The sequence below is a fragment of the Cupressus sempervirens genome, chromosome 4, assembly GCF_028749045.1.
Source record: "Cupressus sempervirens isolate cs-2001-9-10 chromosome 4, ASM2874904v1, whole genome shotgun sequence".
Taxonomy (NCBI): Eukaryota; Viridiplantae; Streptophyta; class Pinopsida; order Cupressales; family Cupressaceae; genus Cupressus; species Cupressus sempervirens.
In genome coordinates this window covers 216,078,910-216,092,522 of record NC_143121.1, presented here as the reverse complement: position 1 = coordinate 216,092,522, position 13,613 = coordinate 216,078,910, and positions in this window count along the sequence as shown.

The following is a 13,613-nucleotide window of genomic DNA, read 5'->3' as shown; positions in this document are numbered from 1 at the left end:
TTTGTGCCAAAAGTAAGGGCATATAAAATTTTGAGCAATAAAGCAAATGAGGTTGTACAAGAGAGTATTTTGATATGGAAGAAAACATTTGGATTGTTACTTCCATTGATAACAGAGGAAAAAGAGGAAGCAGGCAGAGATGCTATTGAGTTAGATAATTGTTGCCATTTTTTCCTCCCCACCAAATTCAAATTTGAATATCTGGCCCATCTAATGGCTACCCACCAAATTTGATGATATTTTAATGTGCAGGGTATTTTAATATTTTGCCCCGCTGGCCCACAACTTTCCTCACCATCAGATCTTACCAGGTCTAAGGCAGGCGCTTCCCTGCAAGATACAAATGCAAGTGTTTTAAGTATTGTGGGCAAGCCCTTTTGTGTCACATGGTAGGTCAGTCCGTCTTCCTTTGGCCAGTCGCAAAGATGCAAGTTTTATTTTCTGTTAGATCTGTGATGATCGACGATCAATGTACCCTCGCTTGATCAAGTTGCGAGTGAGTTAAACATTGTGGATATGCACCCTAGCGACACCTATCCTAGATGATGTCACAGGCCCACCTATCTCATAGGATGATTGATGAAGTTGCACAGAGATTAAATAATGTGAGAATGCACTTTGTCACTGTGTGTCCCTGTGGGGCATGTCTCTTCGAGGGTCACCAGGTGTGGTATGGTTGCTGAGGTGTGTGCCAAGTATCGCGGCCCAGATCCAAGGTAGGTGCAGACATAGAGAGGATTTTTATGGTCATTGATCTCACAGAGATCAACGATCAGGGCTTTCTCACATTATGATGTCGCAAGGAAGTTAAGTAATGTAGGGAAGTGCTTGAGAGATATGTGTCTCAGCGGCCCGGCTAGGTTATGATCAATGCTAACAGTTAATGTGACCGTCGCGGTCACAGTTTGCAAGGTGGCGCGGTCAGTTAGAATATCTGGTCAAATTCAGGAAGACCTAGAAGGTGGCATAAAGAAATGAGACTATTGGTCCATGTGGTGCGTTTTCATTGTGAGATTTGGCCAACTCGCTAACTCTATTGATTCATGCACCAAAATGATAAGAAGTTGAGTTTTTTGCATGATTTGATCTCTGTGATCAATCCCAACCACCATGAAATAAATGTTAAACATGAGAAAATGCTCCACCACCTCTGATCCTATCTATCTACCTAGTTAGAGCGATTTAATGGCATTGTTTCTATCTTCCTAGGTCCTTGTTCCAAACAAGATCAAATATCATGGCATTTGGATCTATACTAAGATTGGATTTTCTTCTAAATCCCCATGATTGTTCTCTGTAGGACTTCAATGAAGTGGTTGCAAAGTAATTATAGTTAGAGGACATCTCAGTTGTGCCTAAACTATAAAGGCAATTTTTGTAGATTTTGTTCAAGTCAGATCATTCTCTGTTGTTCTCTGTTGTTGCTCTACAATTTCAATGTAAAATTCCCTTTGCCTCTGAACCGAGTGATATTCCACCTTATCTCCTTCAGCATTGATGTGAAAGTGCAAGAACTCTTTGCCTCTCACTGGTGTTTTGTAGAGATCTATGATCTACATGATTGTATCTCCTTAGATCTATGAATGATAATATAAGTGAATATCCCTTTCCTTGTGTCATTCATCTTGGATTTTTTTATCTGCATGTGATTATTAGATTAAAGCAAGTCTGAATGTGTATATCCTTAGTTTCATTCTGATTCAATAGTGCATGTATGGGAAGAGATTGGTTTGAACACTCTATTTTGGTGCATCACCTCCCTAGATTAGAATAGGTAGATTTGCTTCCTTGCATCTCCTTCTCCCTTTTTCCTTCCAAGAGTAGTTAGGTGCACCCTGATAGTAAGAGGAAGTCGGCCTTCTCCAGAGACTCAACCTCACAGTTCAAGTCCCACAGCTTGGAGGTTGTTTCCATGTTTCACTAGGCTTTCCTCATGCATAGGCTTTGGACAAGAGTGCAAACCTTAGTGACAACTAAAATCAAGAAGATTATGATGCACTTGATAATCTAGTAGAGACAATAAGTACAAAGGAAGAAGAGAGTGAACAACAAGACATTATCACTATAGAGGATGTTCCTAATTCATCACCATAGAATAAAAATATCTTAATTGAGGAAGATTTGAAGAATGCAGAAACAAACACCTCAGATGCCTCTATCCCATGCACAAATCTAGTATTGCTACAAATAAAAGATTATCCAAGGACTGAAATTGCATTAATTGATGGTTATCAAGTTACATCTGTAAAAGTTGTTGATTCATATATGAGTGTTAAGAAGTGAGGTAAAGCTATTATTGTGCTACCCAAGTTCACTCGTTTAATTAAAGGGAAAGAAGAAAAGAAAGGTGAAGTAGATCAATCTACTCAATATGCCTCAGGACCTCATGTTGAGGGAGCTAAGGAAGCTAAACCATCTAAGATAGCATAGATTGAGAAGCCCAAGGATCAAGAGGCTATCCAAGCCCTTATTCAACTAATGAGTTTTGTTTATATTGATGCATTAAATGTTACACCTATTCAGCATGTCACATATACTCAATAGGAGAATACTTACACAAAAAAATAAAACACCTAGAGCGAGTGCTAAGGGGAAACAATTGCAAATATCATTGTCGAGTGTCAACTCCCCATTATCACAATTAATAGAATAGAAGCTTGATTCACTAGAGACTCTAATAAGTCTAGATGAGGTCATTACATTTCCCAAATATGACCTTGATAATATGACATTGGAACAAATGCAGAATCTACAAGTTTTGCTAAGTCATAAGAAAAAGCAAGAACAAATAAAGAGGGAGTTCAAGCAGAAGCAAATGCATCATGATATTAAAGATATTTTTGTAGATGCATTTGATATTAATGATGTAAATGATAAAAAAATAATTATGGAACTACTAGTTCATATAGTTTGAGCAATGAGAAATGATGAGATGGTCTAAGAAAAGGTTTGAGCAAGTTTTGGAGAAAGTCTCAACATAAATTGCAATAAAATAGGTTGAGCTTTCAAACCTTGACTTTCTTGGAAGGAATTTTGCATATTATTCATTCATTGTATATAAAACTTTGTGATGTTGATTTCTTTACCATGGAGAAATAACACCAAATCGATCATTGACAAGAAGATTTGAAGGCTAGTGCTAATTCTTTGAGAAAGAATGCAAGTTCAAGCTCTCATTTCTTTAATAAATTGACATTTGGTCAAGGAAAATTAACCAAGTTGGTGGCTAAAGATAACAACATCAAGACTAAATTTATTTCTATTCAAACCATGTTGCTACCTCATATGAAGGTAATGCAAAAGGAACTATCAGTTGAACCATACTTAGTCAAGAGAGATCTGAAACTCTCTATTACAAATAGTTTAGTTGATCTAGTTGTCCAGCTAGAAATCTATATTTAGGTGATGGAGTCAAAAAAATTGAGATGAATTCATGGATTAGAGGTGATTTTACTATACCAAAAAACAATTTTTGATAAGTACCAGTTGGCCCATACACACCTCAAGCCAGAAAGTGTCAAAAATAAGGGGGAAATCAAAATGACACAATAAAGGGGGAAATAAAACTCATGACACATCCAAAAAAGGGAAATCAAAAGCATCAATGTCACATATCACAAATTACAGGTATGAAGAGAGATTTATATATATTGTGTATAGAAAATTCCTTTTTTTAGAAAGAAAATCATAGTCTAAGGGGGGGTGATATTTTTTTTATTTTGAAATTTTGAAAGGATTGCTAAGTCATGAAAAAGAGTTTTTGCCACTAATGTCAAAGGGGGAGATTGTTGATATATAAGCCTTGTTTCCTATTAGTGTCCAACACTTAGTCATTTTCTAGGTAGTGTTGGCCAATCATCACTGCAATTGAGCCACCAAATGAAGGTCAAATTACATGAACTTGTTGATATTTTCATTTGCATGTCAAGCAAGTCAACTATTGCCTAGCACCCCAGTGTAGACCAAGTCACAATATATGACAAATAACAAATAAGGAAGCCAAGAAAAGAAAAGATAGTCTATGCCAAGCGATTCAATAACTGCCAAGCATATAGAAGCCAAGAGATAGCATGAATGTTAGTTATGAAAGAGCGTTGTGATATTTAATTGTTGAGTAAACCGCTTTTGGCATATGTATTTGTAATGGCACAAACACTTATGTAAATTATTTTAGCTAGCTTTTATATGATATTATGGATTGTAGGGATAGCTGAGGATCTAATTACGCATTTTGTCAAAGGACATCAATCGACCCTATGAAGGTAGAGTAACCAATCAAAAAATTAGAAGGACTAAGCAGCAAAAGCATGAATTTTGGATCATTGATTATAATCTAGAACCTTCCATAATTATCTATTTAAGAAGGGACCAAGCCCTAAATCATAATAAGTGTGAAGGATGATTGTGTATGCACATGAAGGTTAAGGAAAGAGTGAAGGAAGGCTAAGTTTGATGATCAGAGACAAAGATCAAACAATGCAACCTAGCAGTGAAGGAATATTAGAGAAAATTGGATAAGGAGACCAATTCAAACAAAGAGAGGGGGGATGCTTAATCTAGAATCAAGTAATAATTGAAGGATCAAGTAATAGGACATTATAACCAGTGTATCAGGGAAAATCTCTTAACATAGTGGTTGTAATAGACCTAGTTAAATCTCCTAACAAAGTGCTTACTTAATTGTAAATTTAAATCCTTCAATCAACGTAGACTTAATAGTCTTGTAAAGATATTAACAAGGAAGACTTCTCATAGGATAGATCATTAGAAGTGATCAACATTATAGCCCTAATACACAAACTTTATTGCTGCAATCAAAATATTTGTCTCATGTGTTTACATTTATTTTCATGTTGATGGATGAAATGCATAGTTAGATTTATTTTAGTTTTATAGTTTATAATTACATGTTGTATGATCTAATATATGAGATGGATTAGGAGTGAATATAGTAATCTATTTTTTTTTTGAGGAAGCTAAAAGTTTTATAGATCTTGATTCACCCCCCCTGCTTCCCAATAAGACTTCTAACAGGGAACAAGGAGAGATGAGGTGACCAAGCACAACTAAATCTCTATAAAGAAGAGAAATAAAGAAAATTACATGGGCAAAACCCTACTCCAAGAAGAGATGGAAAGAATGTTAAAAGACTACTAAAATATTGAAGAAGGCTCCAAACTAGAGAATGTCCTAGAAGATAGAAACAAAAGGATGATCATGAAGAGCACCACTAAAGCATGTAGAAGCTACAAAGCTTGGTCAAAATTAATTATTGACATGAAGAACCTTCACTACAATAGAACCGTACTAGGTAGAGAAGACTATAATCTCCATGAGGGCTCTCAGAAGATATTGCTCGAATCAAGAGGCATACAAAGGAAAACAACTAAACTAGAAGATACAAATGACACAAAACGCCAATGCCTAAAGAGATTATCAATCAAACATGGAAGGTTGAAACCAAATTAGGAACAAAAAGAAGAGTATCTATATGGTAAATGTTCCATTTCACTAGAATGCATAGGTGTCAAGCCACTACATCCACCTAGTACATAGGAACAAATAATAAATACATAGCTCACTCCATCAAACCGAGGAAGCATAAGAACCAACAAAAGAACCCCCTGAATGTAGAAAAGGATGAGGTGATAGGGAACTGAAGTAGTGAGCCAAAAGAATTTAATTTCAAGGAGCCATAATCAAGATGGACAAAATAGTATATGTGTGTACAAAGGTGATCAATCTCAAACACATCATGAGGCTAATATCATAGAAGGGACACTTACTGGACAAAGGGGGATGTCAAACAAAGGAAAAACATAAACTTCCATGACACTTTAATTAGAGTAGTGCATGTGCAAGGAAAAAGATATGGTGAATCCCAAGAATAGAATAGTTTGTATGAGTGCCTTTAGATGATACTTCTTGAATTAGAAGACAAAACAACTGAAACAAAAATACAGATGGAATATGACACTTTATCTCATGGCATTTGCAAAAATGCATACAATAGATGTATACAAAGACCAAAAGAGACACAAGGATAATAAAACAAATAATACAACCCATGACAAATCATCTAAAGCAACAAAATTGATCCTCAGACATGAAACAACCAACATATCCACCACAATAAATAAATAAATTGAATAGAATGTGCTTGGAGCATAATCTAGCAAAATAACCAAAATCAATGGAAAGAGCTTTGAAAAACCTATCCAACAATATAAATAATTCCCAAATTGGAGATTGGCTACTCAAGATATGTCTCCTAGAGTGCAAAATAGAGCTCCTAACTTTGATAGCAAGAAAAGCCATACAAAAAACATCAAAATAGAAAATTACCTACACCAATATAATGGGCTCAAAACCATCTTTCTAGCAATATCTCATTTGCAAAAAATAGAGTCTATATGCCTAAGATATGAGTAAAAATATGAAGATAGGTTCAAATAAAGCTAGAAGGGCCAATAGGGCAATGATGTAATCTTGACATGGTGCTGACATCGGTAGGTGACGAGCCCAAATTTAACAGTCAAATAGTTTTCAAGGCAAAAAAATTAATATTATGCAAGGGCTAGAAAAAATATCTAATATACTGAGAAAAAACCATTTTCCAGAAATCACCAAGTTGCTAGAAAACTAGTTTAGTCAAAAAATGTAAGACAAAGTCAAAAAGAAGATTTTGGTGGCCATTAACCATGTGTGAAAAAAAATCTACCCACTTAACCACAAAACTACCAACAAGGCCAAGATACCGCCGGACAAAGGCCCAAACCACTCTCCAAAAACCACAAAAGAGCCTAGTCAAATAATGCTAGAGGAAATCCAAAAAATGCAACAAATTATCATTGATTGTGCTTGGAAAAGGGGCAGTGAACTTTCAATTGTTATGGGGCCCAATAAATGTTGATAAGAGGCACAATTCACATTGTGAGAGCATGAAGAGTGACACCTTTCAAGGCGCAGTCAACTTCAATGCACTTTTGTCAAGAATAGCATTAAGATGGAAAGTGGCACATGCAGGTCCTTGGAAGGGCCCAAGAAGGGGATTCAACGCTTCTTAATCCTAACAAATCTTTGCTCCTTTCCAAAGGAAATGTGAAACTGGCCAAAAATGTGGTTAAGCGCTGGACAAAATATGCTTTGAATGGTGTAAAAGTCAATTGGTCATGTGGCTAGATAGGAGACCATGGTTGGCATAAGACAAGGGGTTCGCTTTTGACATGGCCCATAGACTTGATGTGATATGTGCCAAAACCAAGGCTCATCCACACTTCCATTACAATTCCCAGCACAACTTCCCAAAAAATTACCATTTAAAAGTGTGGGCACTACAAACGGTGGTGACAGGGCCCAATGAAGTCCAACATCATGGAGCCCAATGACTAGAGAATAATGAATGGAGTGAGACCAAGGACATAACCAACCAAGCTCCCTTGACAACATTGGGAATGAAAAACATGAGGAGGCCATAGGGTCCAAGAGACTTGTGGAATAGGTACGAGCATACATAGCCTAAAAAAAAATTCTTCTTTGAAAAACACAATGCCTCCTATGTGGGGCCCAATTATATGTATTGTGAAAAAAAACCCTACAAATTAATTGTTAAAAAAAAAAATCGTACGACCTTGAGCTAATTTATTTTTCCTAAGATATCAACAACATCTAGAGTGAACATATTTTATATAAAAATTAGAGTTTTTCAGTGCTCTAAGCTCAATGGTGATATCAATCCATTTGGGCTCAAATTGCCCCGAAAAAAAGTGACCCCCTAGATCCAGTACAAAGCACCTTTGAAAGCTTGAACCCCCAAAAAGGAAAGAAAAAAAATATTTGAAAACTAGTCAAATTTCTCACAAATAGAATATGGACATGAATATTTGGAGCTCTAATACCATATTGAAGTTGATGAAAGATCAGCTCCACAACTCCTAATAATCACCAACATGCAAAACCTGTCACATAAAGAGAGAAGCATAATCTATAGAGGCTAGAATTCACATATCCATAGAGGAGACATTCTTGACAAGCAAAAGGAGAAATACTATTAATCAAAAAGTGAATTAATTAGTTAATTACAAAGAGTGATCAATCCTTATAAAAGGAGATCCAAACCCTAAAAGGTAAAACCTAGGTTGCATGATAATGATTAATAAAAGAATTAACTATTATATGCCCGAAGTTTAGCCTTAAGTAGAATAGAGTTACTATGAAAACACTATGTTACTCTAACATTATACATATGCAATGCTCTATATATCCCCCTTTTTTAATAGCAATGCCAAAAAACAAAAATAATGTACACGATATGCTCACATTTTATCAAATAATCCTTTATGAGAAGACTTGGCACTTTCAAATGTAGTCTTCCATGTTTCTTGTTGTACCTCCAGTACTAAATATTTGGCTTGTATCTACGAAGACAAATCTTCCATACTATCTATCACACGCATATTAGGTGTCACAATGAGGTATCTTTGCTGCTTGATATTCTTCTAAATTATTCCTAAATGAGAAATGAGAAGTGCTTGAAGGTGCAATGACTTCTATTCTAATATTCTTCTCTTCTTTACCCAATTCCAAGGTTCATCAGTTAACTTCTCTACACTCTTCTTCATCTCTTCTTCAATATACTTCAACTCTCTAGAATGTCTTGTGTACAATGAGGAACATTGCATAACTGTTGGGATAACTTGATAATTACCTTTAGTTTTTCCTCCAATTTAGTAGAAATGTTAACAAGTTTTTCATTTTATGTATTCGTCTTCTACTCAAGTTTCTCCATTGTCCTTTACTCCAATTTTTGGTCGTCCAACATCATCAATCTTTCAACAATACCTACATCAAGGGCATTAACTTGATTTACAAGTGATAAGTTAATTTATCAATGATGGGTGCTTTCTCATTTTGTTGTGTCTCAAGAACTAGTTGCACTAAGTTGTTTTTCACATTTGATAAGACTTATTGTTGTTTCATCTCTTGTTTGAGCTTTTCCTATGTTTCCTTTCTCTTTAACAATTTGTCATATTTCATCATGTCATAAGGAATAATTTTTATTAGGTCACATACTAGTATCACTATCTCTTCATCCAATGAGACCTTGTCCTTTTTACTTTTCTTCTTCTTCTTCTTATCTAGGGATCTTAGTGCACTTGAACTAGTTGACATCCTTTTCATATCACTTGGAGGTTTTTCCTCGTTCATTTTGTGTCCTACCCATCAATGATCGATTCTTGACCATGAACCTATTATTTTATTTCATCAAGGCTTCATTGATTTATTGAATTTCTAATGTGGGAGTTGTAATTAAAATTTATATTACCCTTAAGCTCCTCTCGATATTTTTTTTCCTTAATTTCCTCTCAGTATCTGTTGAGTTGTCGGTTTGCATGATGCTTAATGGCAGGAATCCTTTCAAACTCCTCTCTTCAAAAGCTAATTTGGGATCAACTCCAAGGTTCTAAGTGATCTTACGACCTATTGGAATCCACTCAGTTGAAGATAAATATATTTGTTCATAGGGAGGCCTTTTTTGGTTCGAACCAATTCAGATAAGATGTTTGATTTTTTGTAATGAAAAGTAACAACAAAAAGAATATATTTTTGGTATTTTCTATCTTATAATGGATGCATGTTTATCAATGCAACTATATGAATTCCTAATTTAACCAAGTGTTAGCAAAGCAAATAACGAAGATAAGGCAAGAATAAATTTAAAGAAAATGACTTTGAAAGGAAAATTCCTAATGGACATAAACTAGAGTAACACATCTACAAGCTAAATAATCAAAAATATCGGATAGAAAACCAATGGAAATAGGAGCAACACTTCCTCAAATCCACTCATGTAATCATTGATGGGAACTTAGTAAAAACCAAAAGATGTTTCACTTCTCATCAAATTTCAAGGCCACAGAAAGTGTACTCATGCGAGACAAGAAACTATACAAGAAGAATAGGGTGATCTCTTCTCTAACTCATAATCTTAGTAGAATTCCTCAACACATGGCAAACACCAAAACTAAAAGATCACACAATCAAATCAATAGAAGAAATCCATTGGCTCCATTATTATTTATGAACAAGAATTCATAAAAATAGCACACTCTAACAAGAATAACTACACTCAGAATGAGAGCACCAATAGCATATATTATTGCATCAAAATAATAGCCTAGAATACATATTACATTCCTTAATTTATAAGAAATTGTCTCCTCAATTTGTGTTGAGAATGAGAGATCTCTTAATACAAACATATGCTTAAAACTAATAAAATAAAGCTAATTATATACAAATAGACTCTCTAAATGTTGCTAAGTAGGTCTCCACCCTTATTTATATCAATTAATTGGTGCATGAGCCTTTACATGTCTTAAAAAAAAAAAAAAAGTAGATAAGAAGAACGAAGTTGCAAAAGGATCTGAGACTCACTAGAAACTCTAAAAATGGAAGCTTAATCTTCTCTTGGCATTTTTGGGAGTTGAACTGCCCTCAGAATGTGCTTTCAATGCATGGAAAGCTCTAAATTAAGAACTAGTAGTTAACTATCTACACACTATTACTTTTCAAAAATTGTCGACGTACCTCTATGAATAGTGCACATGTGCACCTTGATGACAGGTTCCAAAAATCCAAGATTTTCCCAAGTGTCAAAACTAAATTTCTAGCTTCTAGGTTTTGTACCCCTTTATACTAGAGCAATGTTTGGATATTTGCTCTCGAATTTCTCTATAATATTTTCTACTTGGGATGCTTTTGAAAAATCTAGTTCTTTATACTTATCTTTAACTATCTATCAGTAGCTACTGACCTCCATACAAGTCTCCACAAAATCCTTCAGTTTAGTGTCTAGTTCCAACATTACCTTTTCAGTCTTAAATGCTTGCCTAATAGCTTCATTAGATGAAACATCCTCAAAAGTTCTTCAAAATTGTTTGATAATTGATTGCACTAACTTGAGTGTTACTTTTGACTCATCTTCAAAAACCTCAAGGGCAACAACATTGTTGTACTTTCCTACTTCCAAAATATGCTCTTGAGTTCAGTCCTTCAACTTCTAAATATCTTCATAATGTCCTTCCATGACCTTATTTCTGGTAGCTATCTTCTCAATCCAATCTTTGAACTTATCAAGCTCTTTTGTTGTATACACCTCAATGAGTGTACGATACCTTTGACTCTTTATTATTGTCAAAATTTGCAAGTCTTTAACCTAGGTATGTACCTCATCCATTAACCCAAAATTCTAGTTCACTATAGACACCAGTTTATCTACACTTGACTGAACATAATGCAACAGGTTCAAATTAGTTTGTATTATTTGTATGCCTTTCTATTCAAAATTGCCATGCCATTGCTAACATGCTCCCAAAAATGAATCCATTTGAGTTGTCCCATTTTCTTTCCTCTCTAATACCACAGCAAGAGTAATCTTCGGATGATCTAGGTCTATTGGGCCAACTATTTCATGCATATACCCTCTCATAATCTCATTTTGTCTCCTAAGAATCACCAATTCTAACTAATTCCTGTCCATATGCTTGAAAACCTCTTTCACACCCATTGTGATCAAAACTTTGGCAATATCTACCATGGGCTTCCCTAACAAGACCTTCTTGATTTGGTAATCACTAGGAGTCAAATCTTTGGTATCAGCATGTAGAGGAGGGATGGAAATATGTGCAAGAAATTCCTAGTCTTGGTTCTTCATTATGAAGGCCAATGGTCATGCATCACCTGTAGGTGGCTCATGCTTCTTGATAGCTTTGACAAACTCTTCCATTCTCTCATCTACAGTTACATTTAGTTGTCTCTTTTATTGAACCATAACCTCCCTCTTCAGCCAAGCTAGTGCAGTGCCCATTCGAGACATGTATTTGGTTGAAGACGGGGTTTGTATTGCAGGACGCTTCCCCTTATCACTCCTTTCTAGCATCTTCTCCTTTTGAGAAAGATTTGTACTTGGAGTTTCTATCTCTATTATAGTCAGGGTCCTAGCTTGTGTATCATGAGGAGTTTGTTGATGTTCCATGGGTATTTGACCCTCCTTTGACACTTCATCAGCCAGCATTTGTTCGAGCTCTTCCTCCTCTACTATCTTCTCTTTTGTTCATGTGGCAGAAGGAAGTAGGGTGACTAAGCCTTTTTCCAAAAATGACAAATCCTAAGATGGTGGTGGGGATAGGATGAAAGGTCCTTGAGGCAGAGGTGGTATTTGATTCTAGTCCTCGCCTATGGGTTGACTATTAGGAGTATCCCTTATATTCTCCTTCACTATCTTAGTGCCAATAGGCATGAAATTAAAATTTGAGAGGTTAAAAACATTAGTTCCTTGATCCTCCATATCAGTGATCCACTATTGTTGCTCATCTTCAGACGTTGTAATATGAACAAGTTCTGTTGGACCAGATGGTAGCATTAGAGTAGAACTTCTTCTCCTTTCCTCCTACAAGGCTTTGGCTAATTGAGTCCTTTGACTCAAGGGAACATTATCAAGCTATTCTTCTTCATCATTTTCTTTAGCCTCAGGAATGGTTTCAGGCACCTGTAGGGGAGGAGTATTCTTTTTCTTCAATTTTCTTCTTCTCCATGGCTCCTTCATAGTGAACTGAACCCTGGCCTTCTTAGGAGTTGAGAGGGAGGCTTCTTCCTCTGCTTGCCCTTCCAATGGCACCCTTTTTTCTTCTTCTGGATCTTGTTCCTCTCCTAGAGGAGGCACTTGCTCAATCTCCTAGACTTGGGCTACTAGTTGATCTTGAGATTCTTCTTGTTCAAGACCCTACTGCAGTTGTTGAGATGGTTGGACCTGATCTATTTTTTTGCTACCCTTTGCCACTCTTTTTCTCTTATTCTTCCCTTATCTTCCCTAAAGTACTCAACCTCCCTCTCATGTTGATGCATTATTTTCATCCTTACTGGGGATTGAGCAAGGAAGGTTGGTAGTGTGACTTTTGTACCTTTACCCTTAGTTGGGTATGTTGTGGCTAGAGGAATAGCTTGTGGAACTGGATCAAGTTTGAATGGTTTCTTGATCCATTTTCTTGACAACTAGACAATATGTGGGGCTCTATTGTTGATATCTACTTTCTCATCTCTGTCAATTTTTGCATTCATTATAGGCCTATCATATATCTTGTCTATGTTATACAGTGGATCTAAGACATATTTTGTGTCTTTCTTGACAACCTTACGTGGAAGTTTCATCTTAAGCACCTTTTCTACTAAATATAGAGTCATCCTACAATAGTCTCTAATTCAGACATCGTAGTCATCTATGGCATTCATCCAATGATCCTCTAGTGCATCCTCGTATACAAATTGCTTTCCTGCCAATACTGCACCCTTTCAATATCATCAAAGTATGGGTGAGGGGATTTTTACTCTTCAAAGGGATATTGATCTTGTTTTGATTCAAAGGTCATTATATCTTGTTTCTACTTGACCTCAAATGCACCTATGGTTATTGGCCATACCCATGTCTTCTCATGTTTTTTTCTCACTCTATAATATGTAGGGGTGAGTTGTCTAACAATTTCCAATAAAATGAACCTATTAGAAGGATATCTTAGGAGCTTCTTTGTGTTCACCATTGTTTCTTCTACCCTTAG